The sequence below is a fragment of the Panicum virgatum genome, chromosome 5N (genome assembly GCF_016808335.1).
Source record: "Panicum virgatum strain AP13 chromosome 5N, P.virgatum_v5, whole genome shotgun sequence".
In the NCBI taxonomy this organism is placed as follows: Eukaryota; Viridiplantae; Streptophyta; class Magnoliopsida; order Poales; family Poaceae; genus Panicum; species Panicum virgatum.
This window is the reverse complement of record NC_053149.1, coordinates 53,825,452-53,833,503: the sequence shown is the minus strand read 5'-3', so window position 1 is coordinate 53,833,503 and position 8,052 is coordinate 53,825,452. Positions and strand designations below refer to the sequence as shown.

General features: G+C 45.5%; 1 long non-coding RNA gene across 1 annotated transcript; it reads right to left on the bottom strand.

Moving 5' to 3' along the window:
- Nucleotides 1-296: 296 nt before the first annotated feature.
- On the bottom strand, nucleotides 297-3,114 carry LOC120675436. The gene is made up of 2 exons (XR_005675341.1): nucleotides 1,231-3,114; nucleotides 297-603 (listed from the first exon to the last, which is right to left on the bottom strand). It is a non-coding gene; the product is annotated as an uncharacterized LOC120675436 (long non-coding RNA).
- Nucleotides 3,115-8,052: the final 4,938 nt, after the last annotated feature.

Here is an 8,052-nt window from a genome sequence, read left to right as displayed (position 1 = left end):
CTCTGCCTGTCCAGTTTCACCGTGTAGGTGGGAGCGTGGTGTCCGTTTTTTTTTTTCCAAAGTGCGAACATAAGCTGGGTAGGCATGCAGTTTTGTTTTTTGCCAGCACGTATGACGGGCCTGACGTGGCTGATAAAACTGACGGCGTGTCACTTGTATTGTTTCTCAACCGTGGCCATCAATAGTTCAATACACCAGTAGCCAATTAGGCATACAACTAGGCATATAGCAAAGTTTAACAAAAACAGAGTCACCAAACTACAAATATTGAATATTGAGGTTTTACACACGTGCTCTGAAACAGCTTAACATTTGCACAACATTGACAAGTCATCCGAGTAGGTTTTTAAGTAATGTTTTTACACATTATGAACATTAAACTACTTCTATAGTCCAATACTGGACAGTTGCACTTGAAATTTTTTACTGTAAAAGTTCAGTACAAAATCTTGAATCCCCATATATGCATAACTGCATCCGAGGGTCTTTTGCATGTGGCATGTGCAGTTATGATCATCTGGCATCATCTGCCGCCATAGTTTATTCTGAGGCGAAAGATCTTCAGCACAGCTTGATCAGAACACCCACTTGTAAATAAGATCCCTGAACACAATCTTATATAATTAGTATAATGGATAGCTCAGAAAGAGAAAAAAAAATCCAAATAGTAGAAATGTGGAGCTGATTTTAGGATAACTGTGTTGAAACCTGATAAGAATTGATATCAATTTTGATGTACTTCAGAATTTTCAAAATGCATAGTCATGTTGAAGTATTAGAACTTGAGCGATAACTGGACTAGTCTGGGACCAGGTTCTAAGAGCAGAGCTAGGTAGCTAGCAAATGTAAAAAAGAATTTACATGTACCAGAAATTTCTTAATTTAATGGCAAAGGAAAGGACTGACTACACTAAGTAAAAGGCTATGAACAGCACAAAGGAAGTGCTTCAATTATGCACATTCTTCTCCATATAAGACATACAAAGAATGAATTATGAAGTAGGTTGACTAGAATATAGTGACAAACCTAACCTGAAAAACTCCTTCATGAACCACACAAGAGGCCAACAAATCCAGCTACTATGCAATCTTTCTACTGATAAAGAATTTTTTAATATGAAACTACTGAAAGTGTAAATCAATTAAACAGGTTAAGCATGCCTATGTCTCAGGAAAGATCAAGTATTCATAAAGCGACCAATCATCAACAACTGAGAGGTGAGAGCTCACCTCTCATGCTTGAAACTGAGCTGCTGAAGGGGCGTGCACCATGAGCATCTGAAGTTGTGAACAGGAGGTGCAACAGAATATGCTCCTTGTGTCCTCAGACTACCCACAAGTGAGGGAGATAAACTGACAACAGGGAAACCATTTATGGTATTTTGGAAAGAAACGAAATGTGGATATGCCTCACATATTAAATTACTGCTTATATAGTTTACTAATGCACTCAAATCTTATATAGGCAGATACAAAACATGGATAAGGCTCACCAAGCTGCATCTCACTTAGTAGTTCAGATGGCAAACCATGGAATCAACACTGTGAACTACTAGTAATAAGTAAGAAAAATATTAATCCCAAGGAATAATTAATTCACATGTCATTGCCAAGCTAACTTCCTAGAACTATGCAGCAGAAACAAAATTGGTGCGGACTATTCGTGCAATATATCAGACCACCTATAATACCAGTTTTAATTTTCTTTTCTAGCATGTCAACTGAAGAGTCTAGTCTAAAATTGGAAAGCAAAGGACACAAATTATTTAACGGAACTAGAACGAACATGGCAAGATAATTGTTGTATCTCCAAATAACTGAAAACTGAAGCTTTTTGATCAATTTGTGCACTAACAACGTGTTTGGCACACGATGTGAAAGGGATTTTTAAGCTTCCATTCCCCATCCCGCTAAAACTTGTATTCCCACCAAACAAACATGATTTTTTTATGCTCTCACATTTAAACTTCCATTCCATTCCACTAATTACCTCCAGCCGAACAAGCCGTGATATTAATCCATCAAAACATATGGCTAATCTAGCACTATCATCAGGTGCACAAATCTGCAGAGAAAAGTACCTAAGCCTAAAGTTCAATGTATGTAAATTAAGAAGAGAGAAACTGACAGCAGGATTTCAGAAAGCTAAACAAAGTCTAGTTCAGTTACCAAAGCCATGAGATCAACAATCTAATCCACCTTTACTGCATAACTTGAAGTAGTATTAAATTTAAAAAATAATTCCCACCACAGAGCAGTTCGCTGAACACATCTCATGCAAGAGTAAAAACAAAATGATCGGGGGTTGAAAGGATGGTGTTGGCGATCAGCTGCTCGACGGAGGGTGTTCTACAGGCTGTATTCAGATTGGAGGCAGTTAAGGCTGGGGACGCTCATTGCCCCTAGCTCGTTGGTAAGGGACGTGCGTCGGCAGCAGGATATCTCATGAAGAAACTCAAATGATCAGCAGTTCAGATTGGGCACATCAACATTTAACAACAAAATTATATGAGGAATCCAAAATTCACAAAGTTCACTATGTGGAGAAGAAGCTACGGAGCCTTGATTGAATGGGCAACCAAAGGAGATTTGGCCAGATCCAAAATGGCAACTCGTCGCCACAAGGTAGATGACGAATCAAGAAGATATGCATGTCCCCTTTGGCTCACGGGGATTACTAACAGCTACTAACGACACAAATAATCATCACATACGTGTGAAATAAAGCAAAACCATGGGAATAGGGTGGAGGCGATGAGAGGGCACTTTGCACACAGGGGATAAAACCTCTGAAGAAATGCAAGCTTGAGGAGACGGTGAGGAAGTTGAGCTCCTGCAGGTCGCCGTCGTCGTTGCGTCCTTGCCCCATCCCGCAGGAGGTAGCGGGTCGAAAGAAGGAGCACTCCATCCTGGTGACCAAATCGAAGGAACCACCACCCACATCCCGATCTGAAGCTAGGTCACCTTGAATGCGAGGATGCGCAGTGTTGGCCTGGCTGCGGGCGGCACCTGTCATCGGATCTGACTAGCGGGCGGCGGCGGCGGGTCGCAGGACGGGCGGGCGGCGGCAACAGCGGGTCGCAGGACGGGGACGGTGACGGGAGAAGCTGAACGCGAAACAGACAGAAGGATTAATGGGAGATCGTGGGCGGCGACCAAAGAAAAAAAATGAAACGAGCGCGGGGTGGGTCGGGCCTAGACCTGGGATTGGATAGACATCCAAATCCAATTCAAAAGTATCCAATTAAAGTTGGACTAAAAGCATGCTCCCATCCAGTCCAATCCTAGCAATTAGTCTGAAATCTAAATCCAGTCCAATCCAACTCCCCATAAATCCAAATCCATCCAATATAATCCAACATTCAAGCAGATCACGTAGTCCGCCTCCTCTTCAGCAGTGGCAAGCTCCATGCACTCCCGCCGTCTCGTGCATCCTGCTCTCAAGCTAGCCTCGCTCGCTGGCATCGCTCTATGACCACCCTAGAACCACGGCCGACGGGCCGGGAATGTATCCCCTGGCCCCAAGCCGCCGTTGAGCAACATAGTGCAGCGGCCCCAGAAACAGAAGTTGACCACCACCAGCTGGAGGTTAGCGACGGTGGCGGCGGCGCTCCTGGCGTCCCGACTGCTGGCGCCCGCGGTGAGCAGCGCCGCAGCCGGCATGTTCGACCTGTGCATCACGCTGCCGGAGCAGTCCAGCGAGGAGGCCGAGGCCGAGGTGTGGGCCCCATGCGGAACCTCTAGCGGGTGAAGCCGGCTCGCCGACGCCGGGGCATGGCGGGAGCTGCAGGCGGTGCTGTGCGCCAGCGCATCCAACCTCAAGCAAGGACCTGTCCCGCTGTACGCCATCATCCAGGGATGCTCAATATTGAGGTGGAGACGGGATGCCCATGGCCGCTGCACACAATCCCACCGCCAAGCTTGGTGGTTGCTAGCTATCGTGCATGTCTACAGACAAGTCCAATTGACATTGGATTATCCTACTTTTTTTTTAGTCCAATTGAATCCAACGATATTGGATCTAGAATATATGGATGTCCATATCCAACTATATCCAAATCCTGTTGAATCCAAGTGTAAAATCCAATTGGATCTTGGATTTTTTCCAAATCCAATCCCAGGAGTAGTCGGGCCCGAGGGACGCCAGGTCGGTGGAGGTAGAGGGTGGCTCGGGTATGGAATAGCTTATTCCGTACCTAGGGTGCTAAATAGAGTTATTATATATATATTATATATTTATATTACACTTGGGTGTATTCTACACATAAAATGCATCCAGGCCAATTGGCACGCCTGGTCTGAGCGAGAACCACCCCCGCGCGCCCATCTGGTCCGAGCCGGAACCACCCCGCACGCCCACCTGGTCCGATTAACCGCACCCCCACCCCCTCCCCCCCTCCCCAATTAACTGCACCCCACATTTCCATATTTTTCGAAAGCACCGTTTCTTTTTGCTTCCTCCGCTCCGCCGCACCGCCGCCTCGCCCCTCGTTGATTCCGCAGTGCCTACGCATCGCCGCGCCATTTTGTCCGCCGGCGTCGAAGCACTGCCGAGTGCTTCCCCGCGCTACTGATTCCGTGGGGCGGAGCAAGCAGGAGCGGAGCAAGCAGGGGGTGGAGGAAGCATTGCAGCGAGGGGGGGGGGGGGGGATTCCGCGCGTTGCCCCTCACCGCATTTTGCTTCATTCGCCGGTCCGCGCTTGCCGAGGATTCGCCGGCGTGGTAATTCTTGCGCTCCCATCCCCCCTCACCCCGATCCTCCACCACACATGCGCTTAAAATTAATTCGCCTTCCACTGCTCCAATGCCCCCCTCACCTCGACCCTCAACCACATTTGGGCTCACAATCATGCGTACTGCATCGAGACACAGGATTTCGTGTGCTGCGCCCTCCATTTCCGGCGTGGTAAGTGATTTGAACACCATCCTACCCCTCTATATCTCCCCCCTCCTCCTCCGCATTTGCTGCGCCCCCACATTTTCATTGCACATTCCACACCCAAAAATCACACAAATCTCGCGTAATTTATAGGGGGAGGGAGGGGAGGGGGGATGGGCCCCAGTGATGCCGCGCGCATGGGGAGTTTTTTGTGTTGCGGTTTATTGATGGATTATACGATGGGGGTCGTACATTTTTGCAATTGCTCTACGCCCACCTTTGCAATTTGTTAGCTAACGATACAATTTGGCCAACGGGGCGCGGGGGGGGGGGGGGGGAGTGGGGTTGCAACTCTGCAACTAGGCAGACGGGTTTACCCCTTGATGCACTTTTTTTCAGATTTTTTTACAATGCAGTATGATACATTGAGGGTGGGAATGCCATCCATGCAATAATAATTATCAGCTATTGTTTTTAAACTTTTTTACAATTTTAGTCCATGATGTGTTGCATTTTGCAGTTAGCAATGGTTGCAATTTGTTTCTCTGAAGGCTTTTGTGTTATCAACTAGTTTTGCATCTCTTTTTTTAGCCAACTTTTTGTTGCAATTAAAGTTAAGTGCTGGTTGCAATTTTTGTCTGGCCTATGAATGTTTGTGCTTTTCTTTTCGTCTTGGTTAGTTTGTGCTGTCCTATGTCTGGTTATATATCTATAGGAGATTAAATGGTTGCAACACTGTGAGCAGAGTATTAAAAAGTGTAGAATATTTCCAGTTTGACTTGCATTTTTGGCCTAGTTAACCAGTCTAGAGAACAGCAAACATGTCTGTGTTCGTTTATTTTTGGGATATCTTTTTTTGTGCAAGAATAATATCTTTGATTGGCTTTTGTGTCATCAGAATTCAGAAATCAGCATGTGCTATATTTTTAGCTAACGATGTGCTGCATTTTATACCTAAGCACTGGTTGCAATTTGTCTATCCAAAGATTTCTCATGGCTTTTTTTTGTGTTTTTCTGTTGCAGTGTTTACAAATGGACGCAGATTCGGATCATCAGCGCAGCGGTAATCATGGTGAAGATCGTGGTACAGATAAGAGCAATGATAGAATGAAGTTCAAGAATAGGAAGAAAGTATTAAGGCTGAACATTCCTGCTCCACCCAACGGAGACAGTGATGAGAGTGATGGACACGACTCGGATTATGTGCCATCCTCTCCTGTCCAGGCTGGCATTGCAGCAGAGGGCAATAATAGGAAGAGGCGTCGCAAACAGGCTCGCTGTCACGCCCCCGCTGACGCCGCTGCAGCCCCTCGCGGTGTTGTTGGTGGGCAAGACGTGACGAAGAGGAGGCCTGTTTCCATTCGATGCTCCCTCATGAAATTCAAAGAAATTGTCGCAGCTCTCAGCGATACTTTGAAAGGTCAAGTTGTGGCAAAAAAATTCGGGGGTCTGCTGCAGTTCAAGCCTCATGAACTTGATAGGCATTTGCTTAGCTGGCTTATGCGGAAGCTGAACCCAGAAACAATGAAATAAGAGATTGGTGGTGGAAAAGAGATTGCAATCACCGAGCACAGTGTATGGTGTGTGTTCCAGATCCCCAATGCTGGAAGTGACCCACCCCATATGACGAACGATGAAGCTCGTATTATTCGGAGGGAGTTGGGATTGCAAATTTGTGGTAATGCGTATAACCCAAGGCGGGGTTCAGTGCTAGAGACATTTTGGATGGTTTGAACAAAAATACGCTCAGAGTAAGTTTGGGGCTTAGAGCGTTTTTCATGTGCGCATTCCAGTCGCTGCTATTCTCCAACACTGACGCCTACATCTGGCTGGAGGATGTAAAGTACACCGGAGATTTGGAGAACATTGGCAATAGGAACTAGTGCAAAGCAGTAGTTGATCATCTTCAGAAAGCTGCTCGTTTGTATAGAAAGGATTTCCCGGAGAAAGGTATTATGACACCGATAAGTAGCTATGGAATCTTCCTAATGGTTAGTGTTTCCCCCATACTTTTTCTTCTCTCTTTTTTTTTCTGTTTTTTGTGTAACTGTGTCCATTTACTTATAATGTTGAAATCAGAGTATCTATCATGTTGCAACCACAGTAGATATGATGTTGCAACTAGAGTAGCTATAATGTTTTGTGCCCATTTAGCCTTCTATAATGTCTGTGTTTGCAATTAGAGTAGCTATCATGTTGCAAACCGAGTAGCTATCATGTTGCAACCAGAGTAGCTATCATGTTTTGTGCTTCATTTTAACTTCCCATAATGCATGTGTTTGCAACTAGAGCAGCTATCATATTGCAACTGCTGTCACCTTTTTAGTTTGCAACTTGCACACATTTTTTCCTCATGCTTTTCTTCAATGATAGCCAGTACTTTTTTTTCTAACTTTTTTGTTTCTATTTTTTTTTGCAGATGCTATATGTTGACAACCTGCAGGATGGATTAAATACAAACCCATCCTCGCTGCCTCGATGTGTCTTCCTCGACACGAGTATCATTGATTCTATAGCGAACATGGATCGCAGGCGAGATGTTTCTAGTGAGACTGTTGAGTTTGGTAAACTTATGGTACGGACTCACACCCTCTTGGCACACATCCCTTTTCTTTTTTTTCTTTTTTCAGCTTTCTTTTTAGCAACTGCATTGAAGGCAAAGTTGTTATTTGTTTACATACATCATTGTAATTTGTTACCCATCCATTCACCAGTTGGTTAACTTTTATATTATTTTTTACAAAAAAAATTTTTGGCAGCTGAGGAGCTTGCCTGACACATGCTACAGTGTCCCTCTGTTGCGACATTGGCAGCTTCTTCCCGGCCAGCACCAGTTGCTCCCAGCAGGGGGGCTGGCACCTCTGATGCCCTTGGCGGTCATGCCGCTGCCAACGCGGAGCCTCCACCCATGTACCGGTACCCTAGTTTCAGCAGTTCTTTCGGCCAAAGCATTATTGATGTAGTTGGAAGAAACAGGAAGTCAGATGCGCTTAGGATCTTGAAGGCATTTGATGACAGCACCAGGCAGGTCCAGGATTTCATGCAGAAGGCTGTCGAGTATACATCAAGGGCAAATGAGCTCATGGCAAAAGCCCACCACGAGTGCTTCACCTCCATGCAGAAGCTACTTGTTGATGCCCATGCCGATAAGGCTTCTTTCAATAAGGCTAGGA